The sequence below is a fragment of the Puma concolor genome, chromosome A1 (genome assembly GCF_028749965.1).
Source record: "Puma concolor isolate L17-30 chromosome A1, mPumCon1.1.hap2, whole genome shotgun sequence".
NCBI lineage: Eukaryota > Metazoa > Chordata > Mammalia > Carnivora > Felidae > Puma > Puma concolor.
This window is the reverse complement of record NC_141667.1, coordinates 205,308,055-205,331,501: the sequence shown is the minus strand read 5'-3', so window position 1 is coordinate 205,331,501 and position 23,447 is coordinate 205,308,055.

Below are 23,447 nucleotides of genomic sequence, written 5' to 3'. Positions count from 1 at the left end.
AATATTCCATCACATATGTGTGTGTGTATATATACATACATCTATGTGTGTGTGTGTGTGTGTGTATGTGTATGTATATGTGTGTGTATATATATATACACACACACAACTTCTTTATCCATTCATCAGCCAGTGGACACTTGGGCTGCTTCCATAATTTGGCTATTGTAAATAATGCTGTTATAAACATTGGGGTGCGTGTATGCCTTTGAATTAGTGTTTTTGTATTATTGTTTGGGTAAATATCCAGTAGTGCAATTGCTGGATCATAGGTAGTTCTATTTTTTAACTTTTGAAGGAACCTCCATACTATTTTCCATAATGGCGGCACCAGGTTGCCTTACCACCAACAGTGTAAGAGCGTCCTTTTTTTCCACATTGTTGCCAACACCTGTTGTTTCTTGTGATTTTATCTATTCTGACAGGTGTGAGGTGATATCTAATTACAGTTTTGATTAGCATTTCCCTGATGGTGAGTGATGTTGAGCATCTTTGCATGTGTCTGTTGGCCATCTGTATGTCTCTTTTGGAGAAATGTCTTTTCATGCCTTCTGCCCATTTTTTTAATTGGGTTATTTGTTTTTTGGGTGTTGAGTTTCATGAATTCTTTATATATTTTGGATACTAACCCTTTATCAGATGTATCATTGAGAAATATCTTTTCCCATTCTGTAGGTTGCCATAAAGTTTTGCTGATTATTTCCTTTGCTGTGTCTTTAAGGAATTAAAAGATAGTTTTTCTTAGCTGGAAATTTAATTGTGAACTTTCTAGCAATAAATAAGAATAGTTTATTTAGGAAAAAAAAATGCTACCACTCTATTTAAAAGGGAAAAGGATACTATTATTTCAGAACATGTTATGAAAATCAGTTTTCCTAGAGTTATCCTTGCAAAAGTTGTTGCTTTAAAAAACACCCATTTCAGAGATGTGCTGACCTCAGAGATGCTGAATTTCAAGTAAAGATGGTCTGTTATACAAAGATGCTATGTGTTGTAAACTCAGAAATAAACTTAAGTTAATAAACCTAAGATAATAAACTTAAGTTGTTAAACTGAAATAAACTTGTAGACTTCAACTCTACTCAGTCAATGAGAGAAGAAATTATACAATATTTCTAGAGAAAAACAGATTTCCTATCTTTATCATGAGACTGGGTTTAGCCAACTTAATATTAATGTGCTTTGGGAATTGACTGAGGATGACAAGGACCCTCTTTCTATATCTAATAATTTGTTTAGTGGAGGTCTCAGACTTTCTCAGGGTTAAATGTTTCAACTTCTTAACCTTTCTAATAAGAACTCAATTTAATTAGACATGCTGTATCATTTGGGTTTCAACTGAATTTTTAAAGAAAATTATGGATGTTTTAACATATTGTATTACAGATTTAAAAATCTTGATTGTGCTTCACTCATTCAAGAAGACCCTACTGAGAACTTAGTAAATACCAGACACTGGGCTAGGAACTTCTCAAAGTGATTAAAGAAGTGTAAATTACGTTTCTTGCCCTTGAAGACCTCACTATCTAATGGGTGGGGTGAGGAGGAGAGGCACAGAGAACAACATAAGGTAAATAATAATTAAATGTCCAAATGCCTCATAAAAGACACATGATATGGAAGTTCAGGAAGAAGGCAATGGTATATCCGTTATAAAATTAATATTTTGTGAATCTTTATGAAAAATTCTGAGTTGATGTAAGTCTTAAAGGTTGAATAGAAACTGGACATATATATAATCTGGCCTAGTAAAAAAATGCATGCCTTTGCTACTTTGAAGTCATTTGAAGTTATTATGTCGTGGAGAGCACATTGAATTAGGAGGTATTTATCAAGATTCTGCACATATTTATCAAGATTCTGCAATAAGCTAGGCATAGGACTAAATCAGCCTCTTTGGCCTCTTAATAAGCTGGTGCACTCAACTAGCAACATGGTATTATGTTCACACTGGCAATCAGACTCTCAATATACCATAAGCTTTACCCATCACCACATTTTCTTAGCTTTAAGAAAGGATACAGAATAGGCAACAGTGCAACTATGTGTAGCAACAACATAGTGGAGGCCTTGTATCTTCAAGGCACAGCTTACAAATGTTTTAAGGCACTCCCCACTTAGGATGCATGTGGTCATAAGACAAGGGTGGGTGAGGGCGGGCCATCTCAGTTCAGAGAAGCCCCATTTCTGCAGATATCTTCAACAAAGAAGATTCAGTCAAGGATCAAATCCTTAGGTGTCCTTGAGGCAAGAACAGAGGTTACAAATCAGCAATTGATCTTTTCCTTCCAATTTCATCTTCTTTACCTATAAAATGAGGGACTAATTTATATGGGACTTTATAAAAAAATGCTTGCCTTACTAGTAGTGTGAATTTGGACAAGTTCACAACCTAAAGAGTCTCCTTTCTTTCATGGTAAAATAAGTGTGATAATACCTATTATTTACTTTTGTTACATAGTTTTAAATAGTCTAAAATGCCTTTTGACTGGATATGGAGAGTCAGAATATTTTAATTTAGGTCTTAAATTTTGTATTTTTCCTCTTCATCTGCGTTCTGAAAGGATTATTCTTGGTTTCATTTCCATACTGGATCTAATAGGCTGCTAGGGTTTATTGTAAAATGAAAAAAATTAGAAGGGCAATGGGTTTTAAAAATACATGAGAGAGAAGGAGGTTCTTTGGGAAATGCACAGATTTCCTTGAGTCAAAGAAGAGGTCAGAGAAAGTGGAGAGTGAGGACAAATATAGGTTGCTAGACTCCAAAAGAGTCTGGGAGTTGATGCTTGGAAAGTGGTCTGAGTAGGTGGGCACTCATGATCTGCAGATTTGGGTAATACTCACCAGTACTCCCAAGACCTGTTTTGATTGTCATCAGTAAACTATTGGGAAAGCTCTTATGCATTGTCCTAGGAAAGGAGACGGGGGTCCTGGGTCCCTTTTGGTGGAAGGCCTGGTATATGATGGAGACAGAGAATTCCTCCTTTTTTTTGTTTTTGTTTTTGTTTTTGTTTTTTCCTTTCCTGGCCTCAAGAGGTTGTGATCAATCTACGATCTGGCCACTTCAGTTGCCTTGACATTCAATACTGTTTTCTGCCATTGAATTTATAGTAGAGAATTTCCCATTGACTACTGAATTGTCTAAAATGATTAAATTGGCCATTTTAGAGGTGTCAACTCAGTAACTTATTAGATTTTCTTGAGATGAAAAAGTGCTCAGTAATTTATTAGACAGATGTAGGTGTAGGGGATACTTTCTATCTTTACGACTCCATTAAAACTTTAATCATAACAATTATTAAAAAAATAATTACAATACAGTTTCAATACTAAATGGTAATATTTTCCATCAAAATTTTTTCCTAAAGAAATCAGGAAAGTTTGACTAGTTTTAAGAAAACAGTTTTGTTTTTAGTAAAAGGTTTTATGAAAGAATAGAGTCTAGCATTTCCAGCCAACATTTATCTATAGCCTGACTAGATAACCTAAGGGATTTTTTTTTCTTCTTTTGGGTTTCTTTTACAGTTTAACCTATTTATCTCATTGAGAAAAATATGTAAACTAAAAACACATAAACAATTTAGTGGACTTTTTGGGCTGTTGGTAGTTTGCTTAGATGATATGAAGATTAAGACGATATGAAGATTATTTTTATTTCATTCACTTGCATGTGTGGGGATATATACCTTTTGAAGTTGGATATCCTCCTGTGCTTTGTCAGTACTGTTAATTTGAGCTCTGAAACTCCCATTACATTTACTGTTTCCTTGACTGAAGCAAATCGCATGACAAAGGCACACTGGCCTACTCTAATGGAAGGTTCAGCAAAGTCATGTGGCAAAGAGAGTATTATTCTCTAGCAAAGAAGGAGTGAAGGATTGGAAACAATAATCCTTTCTACCATTTTTGGGAAAGAGGTGAATGGGTGCTAGTGCTCCATAAGGAACTGTCAGCTAAACCTAATCATTGTAGACTCAACTAGCTATTGCCTGGGGTGGACTCAGAAAGAATGTGATGTTCTTTTCTCCAGAAATGGAGCAAATCCTGTTTCTAATGCTTAGTGTGTGCACGAGTGTGTGCACCCCCACATGCACGGATTAGCCCCAGCCAATTTAAATGCCCAGGCTAATCCTCTGGTTTTGTAATTAGGAAAATGGCCCTGGTTCTCAATCCAAAGAGATCCCAGGGAAATATATCAGCAAAATACATAGAACAGAGATGCCCTGTTTCCCCAAGGCACTTCTACTTTCAGGTTCTTAACTTCTTAGCTTTTTGTATCCCATGCCTGATTGTGGTTCTGTACAAAACTACAATGGTAACAGTCTGTCCCAGACTGAATCCCAGCCAGTAACAGCCTCTATCAACCATCTCCTATTTGCACTAGGTTGGAGAAGCAATTATATTATATGCTTAGACTAACCAATGAATAAATACCCTGGAGTCATTTCGAGTGTCACCATTTTCTTTCTATAAAAACTATAAAATTGATCAAGTGAACTCTTGGATCTGTGGGGGTCAGGGATTATAGATGTCTTTGTTATTTTACCATTATAGCCCGGGTCCCTGAAATCCTTTATCTTGGCTGCATCCGGAGAATTAAATGCTGAACCAGTGATGAGTATGAATAAATGACTTGTTTTTTTGGATTAAAAATTAACCAATATTTACAATCCAAAACCACCATAAGCTGGGACCCACCTCTACAGATGTATTTAGTATTCCTATCATAATAAACACTCTTTGGTTAAAGATAATAAGTTTCTTCCTGTTTATAGACAGGTGTTGGGGATTATTTTAGATTTTGACATGCTCCTAAGAGGAAATGCAAACCTGCACGGTCTGTAGAGGAGGGAGTGAGTGAAATACTTAGATTTGGGGCTATTCCCTTGGCATCCAGGCCTGAAGAAGACTTGCTTACTGCAGTGATGAGCAGAAACTGGGAACTCAGTAAGAGAGACTTGTGAATCCCAAGCCTCAAGTCTAATGCAATTCTGGAATATATTAAACTTGTTTGTGTCACTGCGTCACTGTCATGCTGATACTGTTCTGGACACATTAGACCAGTGAAACCACAGACCTTGGCTGCTAGAGTTCCTGCCCATTGCCAGTAAGATTAAAGAGAGCCAGGGATTGCCATGGAGCAGGCACTGAGTTGGTTGTCAGTGCTCTGTGCTTCTAGGCCTTGTCTCTGAATGTGTTTTCTGGAACTCTGGGGCATTTAATCTCCTCAGTATCCATTTCTTAAGCATAGGCTCTATTAGAGAACTAGATTATTTTGAATAAAAAATTTCCTCCCAAAGTGAATCTGGGTTAACTGAGCTCATTTGCCAAGCCCAGGCTTGACCACAAATGTTTTTTATTCAAGTGGAAGATAAGCCAAGGCTTGCTTTCAGAGGCTCCAGAGGGAAGAGCTTTATTATTTCCTTCATATTTGTAACATGCATTTGAGACAGCTTGGAAAAAATCAGACCAGTGAAGAGAAATTATAGGCAGAAAAATTTCAGTCTAATATGAGTCCCCCCCCCCCCCCCCCCCGCCCTGCCAACCACTGGGACAACCTAACAGATTCTTGAGAGCAATTTACAATTTTCCGTAAATGTACTATTAGACTGTTTTCCATACTGAACTGAACTACATTATTCACTGAGTTTGAATCTTAAACTACTTTTAGTTGTGAATTTCCTTGTGAGTAGAGGAAAACCACATTCTAAAACTCAGTGTACAAACCTCTAGAGCAACCTCTTTTCCGCTGACAGAAGTATAGCCTTGGGCCCAGGCTGCTAGGACACAGGATCCATCAGAGCTCTTCTTTTCAGGACACTCTGCTCAGGACTCCAGAACTCTCTCAGCCTCTTAGTGACTGCTATGGCTCTGCCTTACTCCAAGGGATTCATTTCAGGATGGTGCAGGGAAGGGCACTGAACTGGCAGGTTAGATCTGAGAGTTCTGACTCTGCCATTTTATAGAACATGAGGAAGACATGTAGCCTTTCTATACATTCCAAATGTTGGTTTCCTTAAGGTCACTTCTCTAACAACCTAAAAGGGTGGAAAATGACTTAAAGAGAGCAAGAATAGTTTTTAGTCTTGGTTTATTTTCCTTGTCCTTACTGTTTTCTTACAGTGATGTCATTCAAAAGAACAAAGGCTATTTAGATAGAATACCTAGTTTTCTTTTGTGGATCCAACAGTCTCTTAAATGGTATCCCTGATTCTCATCTTGCCCTCTCCACACTTGTCTCCCATGGTTTTTAGAAGGATCCTCCAACCAGAGAATCTTCTATCTTTGATTCTCTGCTTAAAAGCTTTGATAGTTTTCATTGTCTTTAAGATTAAGTCCAGATTTCTTGCCATAGTTCATAAGTCTGCCCAAGTATCTCATCCCATCTACTGCATCTGTGCACCTTCTTTTTCTGCATTCCTGGCTAAAATATGCTACATTTATATCAGTTCCTTGAACAAGTTGTATTATTTCTCAACTCTCGGGCCTCTTACATACCTCATCCTTGTCCTTAAGTATTCTAACCTCATCCCTTCCTCTGTCTAAATTCCACTGTTCATTTAGATTTTGGCTTCAAGTCACTTTAACAGCCTTGCTTGACTCCTAGGAATATAGCACCATGTATTTCTCCTATCACAATACACCGCTGTCTTTCCAGGTATATTTCCTGGCATATTGTAAGCTCTGTGAGGTAAGACTTATATGTGCCTAGCATACCGTTATATTTCCAAAAATGTAGCCCAGTACCTGGCACATTGAATGAATATGTGATGACCTGAGTTTGAACCCTGGTTCTTGAGACTTATTAGCTATGGGGCCTTGGAAAAATTATTTGACCTTTCTAAATATCTTTATCTCTAAATATCTTCTTATCTTAAATATCTTTAGCTTTGTATCTTTAAAAACTGTCTTCATCTCATGATCTATAATTCCATTTCTTCTCTAAAATTCTATAGTATTAATATATTTATGTAGCATTTACATATTTACATGCCATAAACTCAGTGTGGCAAAAGCTTACTATTTAATATTAATTTCTATTTTTAGCACCCATTCTGTTTGATGCAGAATAATATATATATATATATGTATATATATATATATATATATATATAATTGCTAATATAAGTGGCTTATAGGTACTAAGCACATTATATAAGAAAAATCATTTTATAAAAGTATAAGGAAATAGTATCAGGAAATCACCATTATTTTTCCAATTTATATATTAGGAAACAGAAACACAGAAAGATAATGCTACTTGACTAATGTAATGTCACAAATCCTAGGCATAGCTAGGATTTGAACCCAGAAGATCTGGTTCCAGAATTGTTGTTCTTAACAATATGTGACAGCACATTCAGTACAGTTAGGAAAAAATCATTTAGTGAATTTCAGGTAAACTTAGTGGAATAATTACATCAGTCATTTATTTTTTTTAATTTTAATTTTAATTTTTAATTTTTAATTTGTTTTACATCAGTCATTTAAATTTAAACTTAGTCCAAGTGGAGAGGGAGAAAACGTGCAAATTTATCACCTTGAGGAGAAGAAAGTATCTTATATCTTGATCTCAGTCTGGGGTACAGTGTCATTCATTCTGTGTGGTCTTCTTCCGTGATGGCATGTAGAAGTGTCTTCCTTCATCTTCCCTCTGACCAGGGAGGTCCATGTATTATCCAATGCTTAGTCTGTGAGATCTCCTCTTGACCCATGGGTTCTATCTTAGAACAACCTCTCCTATGCGTTGGAGAGTCTCAGGACACTTTCAAATGCTCTCTTATTCCACTCTGGTGCCACGGGTATCTCAGGAGGTTGCCTCTTTCTCTCAAATTCTTATACCACCATGCACGCTACATTTCTGCCATATTCTGCAGGGTTGTGTGGCTTCCACAGGAAACCCAACATTCCTGGGTTTGACTTTGGAAGCAAGGTATCTAGAAAGTGGGTCCACGCTACTTTAAGATTCTAAACATTAAAGAAAGCTCAGTGATTCCACTTCATGTGTGAGTTGGCCTGAGATTGTGAGTTCCCTGGGCATAGTATCTCAAACTGAACTTACTTCTTTTCTAATATCTCTTCCTTATTTCCTATATTAATACTTTAGTTTGGAGGAGATGGTCATAGAAATTGGTTTGGCCAAGTTATAAGTTATCCCCAATATTTTTGTCTAGCACTTGTATTATGATTTTATTGACTTGAAGCCAAGACTATTATAATATTTTAAAAATCAAAATTGAGTCCCTTCCTGTGCTTAGGATAATGCTAGAATTTTGTTTTTTACATTTACAATTGAGATTCAGAATTGGAAAATAAAAGAATGAATTTTTAAGCCAAAACTGGGATAAATTATCCCTGGATTCCTGTACTTTTAGAGTCATTCTTAGTGTCTGGTGAATATATTTATTTCCCATGTCATCCAGAAGCCACTCTGTGTCAGTCAAAAAGCATTTTTAAGCACTTGCTGTGGGTACTGCAAGGATAATAGAGCAAGGGTGGATCCTATAGCCCCAGCCCTTGACCCCCTTCTGATATTTCTTAGATGTCAAAGCCTACACTAATACTGTAAAATCATGCTACTTTGTAGGAGTACATTGCCATTTCCATGTGATATATAGAGTAAGGCCTAAAATATATTTTAAGCGCAAAAGTAAATAGATTACACACAGCAGACTGGTTCATGTACAAAGAGGCCTGAGGCTGAAAAGAACTAAGTATCTGATCTCTGAAATGATATAATCTGATGTGTTTGGAAATGACTCCAGTCTATGAAGGATGGAATTGTGAAGACAAATGAGAGAGTCAGCTGCAAATCAAAATGCAAGATAGCAAGTGCATCAATCAGAAGCCCTGGTAACTTAGGGCTCTAGAAAAAAAAAAAAAAATCACACATTGAAGATAAGCAATGCAAATGAAAAATAAAGCCGTGTTTATTTTCCTAATATGCTGAGCTTAAGGGAAGAGAATTGAAGCCCAAGGCTTTATAGAGGCAGTCAGGCTTTGGAATATACAATCAACCTAAAAAGGAAAAAAATATATATATATTGTAAATAGCGTGTTTGTGTGTGGTTGTTTATGTACAAAAAGCCAAACATTTTTCAGGCTAAAAAGAAGGCCAAACAGTAATAACTTTGTTTTTGAAACATTAAGGCCAAGTGATTTGCATTCATCCATTGTGAAATGAAAATAGAATTTGTCAACTGTTCATGAATAGGACATAAATCTTTATGCCACCTACACGGCAGTGATATACAATGCCATGTCAAGTAATAACATCTGGTGGTGGGCAGCTGTAAATAGAAAACTAGACAAGGCAAAAGAGAAATCCTTATGGGCTTCTAGGTATAAGCCTTGGAAAATGGAATATGGACTGTGAGCTTTATTGTTATATGACCAATATTCTATTCAGTATACTGTAAAATATAATTTGGAGTAATGGTTTGTAACCAGGCATAGAGCTGAGAATATCGAATTGTTTCTTAAGAAGAGAAGTAACATTTTTCTGAAGAGATCAGAGAGAAGAACGAACTAAAACATGTTTTTAAAAAGCCCACACCAACTGGTAAAAGCATTTCAGCAACAATATGTTTCGTTTCTGATGAAAATTTTAGAAATAAATACTAAGATTGTATCACTGCCAAACACTTGTAGAAATATTATCTATATTCCTGTAGAGGAAAACTGTGATTCCCAAATGTCAAAACATCCTGTGTATTTCACTAAAGTACAGATTTCCTGAGATATTCTCTGTTTATGACAGAGGAAAATAAAGTCTATATATCCTAGAATAAGTTATTGCGGCTCACCTGGTTCACAGTGTATGTGAACAGCAGGCAGACCTCACCGTTGTTCAATTTCCCTAGCCAGAGGACACCTGCTGGCAAGGAGGAAACTGATTTGAACAGATTAAAATCGACAGTGAATATTAAGGTCAGTCCTGTTTTGTCATCCTTACATTTATTTTGCTTTCTCCATGGGAACTAAATGTGGACAAATGGTCTTAATGGTGACAATGGCAGCCTGCACTCTAACGATTCACGCCAGCACTCTGCCGTTCGAAGCACACTGCTTCACGCTACTGAGCTGGGTTTCTTTTCCACTAGCCACTCTGACTGCAGGCTAGTCCAATTGTATCACATCCCTGGTATAATTGGAGCTTGAAAACTGTGGTCTAAAGCCATGCATATGAGACACAGTAATGTCACTTACTAATCACTTCACATCTCAGAATTGCATTTTCCTCCAATTAAAATTATATTTACATTATCAGATTTTCATGTGATTCAAATGTTCTCTTAAGTGTGTTAAAATATTAGCTATTGCTACTACTTTGAAAGCATTCTGATGACCTTGATTTTTGGTTAGCTTTCCATTATTTCCACATTATGATCCTTTGGACTCCAGTGACCTTCTTTCAAGTTGATCTTCAGAACTGAGTTTCCTGCTATCTGAATTCAGTGAAGTGCTGTTAAGACTATTCTTTTTCTAGCCTCTGTTAAGTAGCAGTAGGTTAGGATCTTTGCAGTTCTACTGAAATTAAACCCTATGGTCTTTAGTATATTTTATGGCACTGCTCAAGATTATATTCATGGCCTCTGATAAGCTGGACTTTAAAGAACTTTTATGGACATATCAAAGTCTGACATTTATTACGTTTTTTCCTCCCTCGGTTTTCTGTGAAATATCTTAGGAACCAATCCATGAAACACAAGTCCGTTATATTATACTCACTGTCAGAAAAGTGGAAATGAAAAAAGATATGTTTAAATCTACATATCTCTTCGGGAAAAATATTGTGTGCAATCTGGTGCCATCAGGAGAGTTCACTAGACCAGAACCTGTGGGCCACAGTGCATTGTTTTCCAGGGGTTGGTTGCCTATTTCTATTTCTTTTTTGTCCCTCTGATTCTGTTTTTTTCTAAGTCTCTTTCCTAAACAAGTATAATGTCAGACTCTACAAATAGAAAAATATAAAAATTGTGAAGTAATGTTCTCCTTGAATTTATTGCTGGTTGGAACTTTTTAAAAGTAAATCTTCTTTATGGACCATAGAAAAGACTTCATGGAATCTAGACATTGTATGCAAAGTTGCATTCAATGTGTTGTGGGAGTGTATGAGTGCATGTTTCTTGTAGGGATTTTATTCTTTGTTTCCAAAATATTTATTGAGCATCAATTATATAACAAATACTGTCTCAGCCACTGGAAATAGAGCATTGATGAAAATACTGTTCCTTCCATGATGGAGTTTGCATTCCAGTGGAGGGCATGGCTTCCCTCAAATAATCAAAGGGGTATGTGACTCTACCCCACCCTCCAGGTGAATACTATGGTTTTATAGCATTAGGACCATTCCAAGCTTAGAAAGAATAGAGAATTGGGGCATCTGAGTGGCTCAGTCAGTTAAGCATCTGACTCTTGATTTCAGTTCAGGTCATGATCTCACACTTGTGAGACTGAGCTTGCTTGGGATTCTCTTTATTCTCCACCCCGCCCCCCCCCCCCGCCCCTCTCCTGCACATATGGGCTCTCTGTCTTTCTCAAAATAAATAAACATAAAAAAAGGAAAGAGTAAAGAATAGTTAGCGGAACAATTCTTTGGAATTGTCACCTTTCACGTATGATATTTTTAGGCTGCAAAAAGTGCACTCAATAATCTAAAGTATGTTTTCAATATATAAAATATCTCAGAGAGATCACAAATTCAACATGCCTGAACTTGAATTCATCCTGCTCACCCTACTGTACTGGAATTCTCCAGAGAAACAAAACCAAGGCGGATATGTTGATTATATCTATGTCTATGTCTATGTCTGTATCTATATATCTATATCTATACTATATCTATATATACCTATCTATATCTATATATCTCTATAATAGATAAAATAGATATAAGGAATTGGCTTATGTGATTATGGCGGCTGCAAGCTCAAAATTTGCAGAGCTGATGTCCCAGTTTGAGTCTGAAGGCCAGCAGCCTACAGTAGATCCAAGAAGAACTGCTGTCCCACCTCAAAATCTGAAAAGCAGAATTCTCTCTTAATTGAGGGGGAAGGTCAAGATGTTGTTTTATTCAGGCCTTCAACTGATTGGATGAGTCCTGCCCACATTATAAAGGGCAACCTACTTTACTCAGTCTATCAATTTAAATGTTAATCCCATCAAAAAACATCTTCACAGAAACATCCAGAATAATGTTTAACCAAATATCTGGGTACCACATGGCATAGTCAAGTTGATACATAAAACTAACCAATACACTTGTAAATCTCATCTTTAATGGTAGATCCAGGTTGTGTGAGGTTTAAATCTATACAATTGTTGGGAACCCTCATTAAGAAAAATAATGCAGGGGTGCCTGGGTGGCCCAGTTAAGTGTACAAGTCTTGATTTTGGCTTAGGTCATGATCTCGCAGTTTGTGGGATTGAGCCCTGCATTGGGCTCTGCACTGGCTGCATGGAGCCTACCTGCTTGAGATTCTCTCTCTCCCTTTCCCTCTGCCCTTTTTCTGCTCTCTCTCAAAATAAATAACAAATAAACTTAAAAAAAAAAAAAAGAAAAATAGTGCAGCATTAGGCATGAAGTTGAATGTTTATTTCAAATGAGAAATAAATCTCAACAAATTACAATTTAAAAAAATAATACCACAAACATCACAAAATTCAGAAAATGTCATTATTCTTAGGAGCTGCCTGATCTCTGTAATACATTTCCCCCATCACTTTTTAGCTGTATACTCATTGGTATTTTTTTTTAACTTTTTTCTAATGTTCATTTATTTTTGAGAGAGAGAGAGAGAGAGAGAGAGAGAGAGAGATTGTGGGTGGGAGAGAGGCAGAGAGAGAGAGACAGAAGAGAGAGAAAATACCAAGCAGGCCCTGCCCTGCACTGTTAGTGTAGAGCCAGACAAGGGACTTGATCCCACACACTGCGAGATCATAACCTGAGCTGAAATCAAGAGTTAGACGCTTAACAAACTGATCCACCCAGGCATCCCTCTTACTGGCATTTCTTACAGGACAATGATTTCGTTACATCATTTTCAGTAGAAAATTCAAGCTTTCATTTTTTTCATTGGTGCATGAAAATTGTGTTAGTATTGAACACTTTAAAATTTTTGGTTGATTTCAATTGGGAATATGTGAATTTTTAAAGCTGTTGACAAATTTTGAAAACCTCTGTCAAATTCACTCTTATGTGAATTGTAGGATTTCAGAACATTTCAAGTTTTCTTATGTGGTCATTAATTTTATATACTCTTGAATTGGTGATATGCATTAGTTGGTTTGTTGTCAATATCTGTATTGTGGTGTATCTGTAATGTTGAATCATGAGTTCTTTATTACTTTGTCAATAGCAATATATTATGTCAAATCAGCCAGAAATTTAAATCCTTTTCCAATGTGTTAATGATTCACTACGTTTCATTAATTTATAAGTAAGGCCTATTTATTACCTCTGTTTGCATTTATCTTTTCCTCTTCCTGAATAATGCTTTGGGTATGATCTTTTGTTTTTTGTTAGAAGTCACTTTTCAATGTTAGAATAATATAATCTATTGATTTCATTAATAGCTGTCACTTTCATCCCATTACTTTTTACTTAAATTAAAAACAATTAAAGGTGAAAAAAAGATGAAAAGTAGATATATTTTAAATAAGCCCAAATCAGGAGGTTTGTTAATCCTCACTTATTAAAATGTTCCAAAAATTTATTTCCAAGTTGCAAATGCTGACATTTTCCCAGGTGAGCGTTCTCTTAACAGGGTCTCACAAATGCTCATATCTAGACAGTGACATGAGAAAAAATGCTATATAAGGTAAGTTTTAATGGAAAGAAATTGGAAGCTATTTTTACCGATTACAATATCATGATTTTGCAAAGCTTGAAAAAACATGATTATATGAACACTTTGTTAGGTCTCCAGACCTTGGAAGGGACCAAAGAAGTGAGGGACCCTAAAAATTTGTTGACTTCATGTTAATCTGCCCTTGTGGAATGCCTTCTCTTATTCTCCATGTCAGTGGGCAACATCATCCCAAGCTATGTGGAGCGATTTCAGATACCTTCTTTCTCTTCATATCTAGTTATCAGGTTATGTTAATTCACTCATTCTAATGTGGGTTGCTGCAATGATCTTTATTTTGTTCTTACTGTCAAAGAAAAATCACACTAGATGCTAACAAGGAAGACTTTATTCAAGACTATTGCAGTGTGAGGAGAGATTGAATTTAACTCTGCCAAAACAGAAGGCAGGAGAGTTTATAGGCAGTAAGGTAAGCTGGTGGAAAAGTACTGGAGGATGTGAGTGGGAGGTGGTCTGTGTGATTAGGCCATCTGTGTTTGCTAATTGTGGCCCACCAGGTCAGACTCCTACCCTCCCACAGAGATTGAGGGATAGGAGCACTACATTTCTTTACGATTACATTTCAAAGAGATGGCTCCTAGGCCCTTGAAAAAGACATACTCCCTTTGAAACTGACCAGAGGCTTGGAGAAATTTACATCTCAAAGGAGCAAAGAAATAATTTACAATTGCAAGTTTTCTAAAATAAATGCTCTAAGAAAAGGGAGGTCAGGGGCCTAGTCTAGAAGAAATCTGTCTAAAGGTTAACCACACTGAGGGGAATGTTAAGGCCCTTTTGGTCATTAGCTCCTCAATCCTGCCTGTAATATTAAGTCTATATTTCTTGGAATCCCATACAAGCTACTTTATGACAAAATTCTACCTGTATTTTAAATTATTCTTTGTCATCATGTTGATCAGAAATACTCTTTGTTCCTGCTATCCCTCTGCTTAGAATTATCATTCCTCCCTTTCCTTCTGGCCAAATTTGATTTGTTCTACAAAATTAAATTCAGTTATTGCATCAATCAGAATACATTAAGTAGATGTCACATACAAACAACCCTGAATTTCAGGAGCTTAAGGCAACAAAGTACATTTCTAGTTTATGCTACATGTTCATTGAGTGGGTATGTTGGTGAGATGTGGCTCTAATCAAATCCTTTGCTGGCTCTTAAAGTCTTTTAACACTTTCACATGACTTCTGCTTACATTTTCCTGGCACAAGCAGATCACATGGTTATGTTTTGCCTCAAAAGAGGTGGAAAGTACATTCCTACTTGGAAGGAGGAAAGTAGGAAGAAGGAAACCAGAATAATATGTAAATGGTGTTAAGGACTATCACAGGAAGTCATCAGTGATTTTCCATGGACTAGGCTAATGGTTCTAATGCATGGTTACCTTTAAGAATGGTTCCTTTCTCTGAAGCTGATCTTTAAGTTCTATGTACCAGAATGACTATGCTAGTTGTAAAATAGCAAAAATACAAATATTTTTTGTATCAGTAGTAAAATAGCCAGTGCCTTGACCTGCCAAGTCACTCCCTCTGTTCCCAGGCATCTTTGCCTTTTTCCCACATTTCTTCTATCTCTCTGCAATGAGAAATGAGAGTTGCAGTGAGAGTTGAGAAAGGGTCCTTCAGAATCCTCCTCCATTTGTAGGTCTCCATTTTGATGGATTGGTGTCCATGTTCTAACAGTTAAATATTTTGAATATTGCCCAGCGTCTTTTGTAAAAAACATTATTGTAATGTCTACATGTCTGTCTGTCTGTCTTACTAGATTTCAAATTTCTTGGGGCGCCTGGGTGGCTCAGTTGGTTAAGCATCTGACTCTTGATTTTGGCTCAGGTCATGATCTCACTGTGGTGAGAATGAGCCTTGAACCTGGTTAAGAGTCTCTCTCCCTCACCCTCTGCCCCTCCCCCATTCACTTGCACGTACACGCTTTCTTCTTCCCTCCCTCTCTCTCTGTCTCTCTCTCAAAAAACGACAACTGATTCCAAATTTCCTGAAGATTGGAATTGTATCCTTTATTTCTGTATCCTTGATGCTTAGTAAAGTGCCTGAATATAGGAGTTGCTCAATAAATGATTATTGAATTGAATTAAAAGTGAATATCCATCTGAAACATCTCTTCAGAATTGAGGAATAAACAGCACAGGTTTGGAACATGAGTCTCTACAGATGAGAATGCATTTGTCAACACTAAAAATTGTCAACATTTTGGGATAACTGAAGAAGACTGTGGAATCTCCACTTTGTGAGCCTTTATAAGAAGATGAAACCTTTATTTCTCTGAGATGGACTTACTTGTCTGATAGGGACCCTTAAGATTTTTCCAGGCCTATACAGAAGTGTAGAAAAAATTTTGTAACATTGAAATAATTTTGATTTCTTTTAAAAGCATATTTTGTGGGGCGCCTGGGTGGCGCAGTCGGTTAAGCCTCCGACTTCAGCCAGGTCACGATCTCGCGGTCCGTGAGTTCGAGCCCCGCGTCGGGCTCTGGGCTGATGGCTCAGAGCCTGGAGCCTGTTTCCGATTCTGTGTCTCCCTCTCTCTCTGCCCCTCGCCCATTCATGCTCTGTCTCTCTCTGTCCCAAAAATAAATAAACGTTGAAAAAAAAAAAAAAAAACAAAAAAAAAACAAAAGCATATTTTGTGAAGCAATTGGGCCTAGAAACAAAAACGGATTCATTATAATCCATTCTGAATTGCTGTTGAGGTAAGGAAAAAACCCCAGAAGATAACATTAAATCATTGTGGGATTGCTCACAAGGACTACAGAGCTCTAAAACCCTTACGGGTTTATTGATGAAAGACAGTATGATTTCTCAAACAAAAGCAAAAACTTTAGAGAAACCAGAGGATTTGAGGCTTTACCTGAAGTAGTCGTGGAAATAAATGTTCTCTTTCTTTCAGTCCATTTGAACTGAGTAAGAAAGAGAGAAGTGCATTTTAATGCTTTTCAAATTCTTTCAGTGTTTCTGCTACTCTAACTTCAGGGAGCTTCAGGAAACAAGGAAATTCCCCCTCTTGACACTGACTGTTACTTTGGCAGCAGTTAATGGTGAACAGTTTGTCTTTAATGTGGTCTAGAGAGAAAGGAGCCTCCTATTGGAATGGGTACAGCAATCCTCTAAGGAATCAGGTCCCATTATCTAGGAAACTCTAGGAAAACATGAGGAAGAAAAAACATGAGACTAATATTCAGTCTTTAGGGTCTAGTGACCGTCAGGTCTGTGATAGGAAGCCCAGTCTGAGCAGAGGTGTGCTGTGGACCATGGCATTCGGTGGTAGATGATCATAGAGGCAGGCTCTGAAAAGCACTTCAGGATGAACAGAAGTTCAAGGAACAGGCTAGGTTGGGAAATTTTTAGGGTGGCATTTGGGTTTGAGGGTTGGGTAGACAGCTATCAGTGATGAGAAAAAAAATAGGCTTAAAAAACTTCTGGTATGTTTCACCTAACTGTTTACTTACAGCTTCACCTTGTACTGTTCTTCCTCTTTGCAAGGCCCTTGCTTTGGGCACTGAGAAATACCCTATATTGTGTCAGTGGTAAGAATTATTCTGCTGTTCAATGTACTTTTTTTTTGAAGCTCGTTCATCATGTAATATTATTTCTTGCTGAAATCTGTACTCTTGCATGAGGAAATACATGGCAATCTCCCATCCCTGAAATATAAATACTTTAAAAAAACAAAAAAAAATTGGCACCTATTGAATAAAAAATTTTTATTTTTATCTCAACTATCTCTAAACATTGCATTTATTTATTTTTTTTTTTAGTTTATTTATTTATTTTGAGAGAGACAGAGGCAGTGCAGTTTGGGGAGGGGCAGAGAGAGGGAGAGAGAATCCCAACCAGCCTCTGCACTGATAGTGGGACAGGCGCCCCTAAACATTGCATTTAATATTTATTTTTTGTCTCCTTCCTCTTCCTCCCACTACTTCTTGTCTCTGGTTGCTCCGGGGAAGGTTTGGTGTGGGCTGGGTTCTCAGGCTGATGGAGGCAGTTGTTAAATTGGAATGGACGTGGTATCAGGTGATGGGCGGCTGTGACACAAGTGAGACTTGAAGCAGAGATGAAAGGTCAGTAGAGATCAGACTGGACAGACTTTAGCCATGAAAGCTGGCTGAAACTGCAGTTTTAAGGTAAGTTCTATTAATAGTTGTGAAAAAGGCTTAATGTTCTTATACTGATTTGAAAAAAGTGAGCCTATAGTTTGTCCTGTCTGCCAGACTTGGATTATCTGGCTCAAGGCATTTCTCTAATGGAGATACCTTAGTCTTAAAAAAACTGTGCTTGGGGCGCCTGGGTGGCGCAGTGGGTTAAGCGTCCGACTTCAGGTCACGATCTCGCGGTCCGTGAGTTCGAGCCCCGCGTCAGGCTCTGGGCTGATGGCTCAGAGCCTGGAGCCTGTTTCCCATTCTGTGTCTCCCTCTCTCTCTGCCCCTCCCCCGTTCATGCTCTGTCTCTCTCTATCCCAAAAATAAATAAACGTTGAAAAAAAAAATTAAAAAAAAACAAAACAAAACTGTGATTGTTACATGTGGTTTAGTTTTCTGATACCATGTGTCCAGGGTCACAGCTGTGCAGGATGCACACTGCCCAACTCACAGAGTTGCCATTTGTAATGACTACACTGTCAACGACCCCTCTCTGGGGTTATGAACTTTGCTCCGAGTGCAACTTTCCTACCAGAATCCCCTACTAGTCATGTCTGTGGACTATGGGTTTTCCTTATAGCCCTGTTTCCCTAGCAGCAGTTGTACCCAGGCCTTGATAAATATGGCATTCCTCTGAATATTTACTATAATTTGTGTTTTATTTATAAAACGCCACCTTAAAATGCTTGCATTTCATTGGTGCGAGAGTGGGGGTTAGGCTGAATTTAGTGCTTCTCCAAGGTACACTGCTACATGTCTTTTTGTTTATCTGTTGCCCCATTCCTTCCTCTAAGAGTAAATTTAAGAAGGGAATCTTTCTTTAAGGGTGATCTTTTTGGAAAGAGAAGTGGCGTGTTGGGAATCAGTATCTTTTAGTAAGATTTAGGCAAAATATATAGCACACTATCTATCTTTTAACTTCAAACATATTTATTTTCTAGAAACTCTAAAATTGACATTATTGTTATGATCGTGAACATTTATTAAGCTCCTATAATTCGCTACCAAAACAAAGCATTATGAGTGGTTAACCTTTTAGTATATTGTTGTATATAAACAATGTCTAATTGAAATGATACGAAGGCTATAACCTCTAGTCTTTCCATTCTAGGATACCTAAGCGTGTTTACATTAACAATTAACATTGTGATTAATCTAAATTCTGATGTGAGTTAAACTCCAGCCCTACAAAACCAGAATGCTTTGGCACCAACTGTTATTGTTGTCTGGGTATTTCTAACAAATGCTTTAGAATAATTCCCTTTGGCACCATAGGGATGTGCTCTCTGATAGCTTTATTTAGAATTAGTCACATTTCTACTGGAGCACTCCCTTTAGGTTATAGACTGAAAAGACAAAATAATTGTCTTTGGGGACTGTGATGAGTTATTGAGCTCATTTGGTCAGCCCCAGAGGATCTCATTTGGCTTTCAGTGTGCTATACTGTTATGTCCGGACATGAAATATATAAAGAGAAAAAGCATCCCATAACAATCTCCTAGTTCCTACGTCTGCATTCTTCCTGCTATATCCAGAGTGTTAGCAGGTGCTTTAATCGACAGAATGAAGACCCCCAAACCTCAGAGGCCTTTGGCAGTCTGGGGAACCTCTCCCTGGCTGATGTTACATTGATCACTTTAGATCTCTGATCAGGGTGGGGTCAGAACAAGCCTTAGGAACTTGTACTCTTATTTCTCCATATGTTCCACATTTGTGTCTCTATGTGGTTGGGTAATTGGATGATCTCTTAGCTTTGTGAATACACATGACCTATGAATTATTGAAATTCACGTAAGCTTTTGTTCTCTGCAACTTGAGGACATGGGTTGGTTGCACACTATTTAAGGATAAGAAAGACATTTTCAGAAAGCAAACACTAAATTTCTACATTTAAGCCCTGACTCTGAACTCCTGTTGACTCTCATCCCCTCTTGCCTCTTTGAGTAGGTAGGTGTGGAGCAGAGGTCAAGTAAACCTGTAGAGTTTTGAATTCAAATAGATGTAGACTCCAACCATGTCCCTCCACTTACTAACTTCTTGCCCTTAGAAAATGTATTTGACTGACCCTAAATTTCCTAATGTGTATAACTGGGAGTTATTAATGCATACTTAATAAATGTGAGGATTTATTGTGATAATATGAATTCTTGGGACACCTGGGTGGCTCAGTTGGTTGAGTGTGTGACTTCAGCTCAGGTCATAATCTCACAGTGGGTTGGAGCCCCACCTGGGCCTTTATGCTGGCCTTTGTGCTTACAGCATGGAGCCTGCTCTGTTTCCCTCTCTGCCCCTCCCCCGCTCACGTGCTTAAGCTCTCTCAAAAATAAACAAACATTAAAACAATTCAAAAAAGAGAAAGTATTTAAATGTAAAATGTTAAAACAATCAAGATTAATGCAAAAAAGGTCCAAGTTGAACAAAATATCAAAATTTTAAGTAAAGAGAGAAACCAGCCCTACACTTATATGACTCAACCTTGCCCTATCCTAGCCCTAGAATCAATATTTTACTTCATTTTTTAATAATTCAACATGTGGAAAGGATTTCCTTAGGCCATGTTTTCTTGTATTTGCCATCTGAATGCAAATTATAAACACAATTATTATTTTCTCATTTGCCGTGCACCAGCTGGAATTGTGACCTTTCCAGTTTCCTTTCTTTGATAAGAAGAGTGTTCCTGAGATTCACTGCTACTAGCGTGCATATACTGTCCTTGATTTGTCCCTGAAATTCCACCAGAAAAATTCACTTATTCCCTAACTACCGTATTACTCCACTACTGCACCTGTATCCTACAAGAGGCTGAGGACAATTGTAAGGAGGTGAGCAGTAGACAGAAGATACAAAAAGCTGGTATAACTTTAAGAAACAGATCTACACTGGGATATGTGCACATGTCTCTGTGCTTAGTTTCTTTATTCTCATACTCTTCCAGATAATATGCTTTTACTTTTAAGCCATCTTGCTAGAGGACTAGCCTCCATATTCCCTTTCCTGTCTTGAATTTCTCCTTACTTCTTTCTTTCTCTAGCCATAGGGTCTTTAGTAAATATCCCTTCTTTTATTTCTAGTGTATAGAAATAAAATTGATTTTTCAACACCTGTCTTGTATCCTGCAACCTTATTGGATTCACTTATTAATTCTGGGAGATTTTTGTAAATTCCTCAGAATTTTCTATGAAGACAATCATGTCATCTGCAAATAGGAACGGTTTTATTTCTTCTTTCCAGTCTATATACCCTTGATTTCTTTTACATGCCTTATTTTACTAGCTAAAACTTCCAACCCTATATTGAATAAGAATGGTGAGAGCAGACATTCTTCCTTGCCTTCTTGATCTTAGATGAAATTAATTTAGTCTTTCACCATTGAGGATGTGAGCAGCAGGTGTTTTCTATATTCTTAATATCAAGTTGAGGAAATTTTTTTCCTCAGAGTTTTTTTTTTTTAATGTTTATTTTTGAGAAAGAGAGAGCACAAGTGGAGGAGAGGCAGAGAGAGAGAGAGAGACAGACAGACAGACAGACAGACACAGGCTTCAGGCTCTGAGCTGTCAGCATAGAGCTTGACATGGGGCTCAAACCCACGAACTGTGAGATCATGACCTGAGCCTAAGTCAGATGTTCAACCAAGTGAGCCACTCAGGTGTCCCTCTCAGAGTTTTCATGTTAAAAATTCTGGTTTTTATGGGGCGCCTGGGTGGCGCAGTCGGTTAAGCGTCCGACTTCAGCCAGGTCACGATCTCGCGGTCCGTGAGTTCGAGCCCCGCGTCGGGCTCTGGGCTGATGGCTCAGAGCCTGGAGCCTGTTTCGGATTCTGTGTCTCCCTCTCTCTCTGCCCCTCCCCCGTTCATGCTCTGTCTCTCTCTGTCCCAAAAATAAATAAACGTTGAAAAAAAAAAATTTCTGGTTTTGTCAAATGCTTTTTATATATAAATTGATACAATAATGTGGTTTTTCTTCTTTTGCCTGTTGATGTGATGAGTTACATTAATTGATTTTTGTAGGTTAAACCAGCCTTGCATCCCTGAAATAAACCCCATTTGGTCATGGTGTCTGATTCTTTTTACATATTGCCAGATTATATTTGCTAATATTTTTGTTAAGAATTTTTGTGTTTGTAGTATTCGTGAGGAATAGTGGTCTGTAGTTTTCTTAGTTTGTACTGACTTTTCTAGTTTTATATCTGAGTAATATTAGCTTCATGAACTGAATCAAGAAGTGTTTTTTCCTCTTCTATTTTCTGGAAGAACTTGCACAGAAATGGTGTTAATTTTTCTTTAAATATTTGGTTGAATTAACCAGTGAAATAATCTGTGCTAGGAGAGTTCTCTTTTTGGAGTTTTTAAATTATCAGTTCAATTTCCTTAATAGTTAGTTAGATCTATTCAAATTATCTATTTCATGTTGTCTGAGTTGTGGTAGCTTTGTTTTTTGAGAAATTGAATTGATCCATTTCTATATTGATGTGTATAGAATTCCCTTATTATCTTTCTGATATCTGCAAGTTCTATACTATTCCAATCCTAGTATTGTAATGTGTATTTTCTTTTTGTCAGGTTTTCTGGAATTTTGTGAATGTTGATGATGTTTTCAAATATTTAACTTTTTACTTGATTTTTTTCTATTGTCTTTCTGTTTTCAATTTCAATTTCTTTTTTCTTGCTGTAGGTTTATTTAATTTATTTATTTATTTATTTATTTATTTATTTATTTATTTATTTAGGTTCTTGAGGTGGGAACTAAAATTCTTGAGACTTTACAACTCTTCTCTATTTGTAAACATTTAGTTCTTTAAATTTTCCTCTCAGTACTGGTTTAGCCATATAGTACAATACAAATTTTGGTATGTTTTATTTCTATTTTATTTTTTCTTTAAAGATTTATTTATTTATTTATTTATTTATTTATTTATTTATTTAGAGAGATAGAGGAAGTGGGGGGAGGGACAGAGAGAGGGGGAGAGAGAATTACAAGCAAGCTTTGTGCTGTCAGCGATGGAGCCTGATGTGGGGCTTGATTGAACTCATTAGCCGTGAGATCATGACCTGCTCTGGAACCAAGAGCCAGATACTTAACCAACTGAGCCACCCGGATGCCCCTGTTTTATTTCTGTTTACATTAACTTCATATAAATTTTTTATTTTCTTTGTGACTTCTTTGAATGAAGTAATGAGTATGCCTCATTACTGTTCCTAGTTGATTTCCACTGACACCATGGGGTGTATGCTTTTTTTTGCTGGGAGGTAATGGAAGTTGACTCTCCACTAGACTTCTCTGACACCACCCCAGCAAGGAGCTGGCGGGGATCCTTGTTACTACCAGTTGGGAGTAGAAATCCTTCTTCCCCATGTGGTCTCCACTGATATTTCTGGCTGGAGGAGAAGCTTGTTACTGTCTAATAGGATGAATGTCATGCCTTCTATCC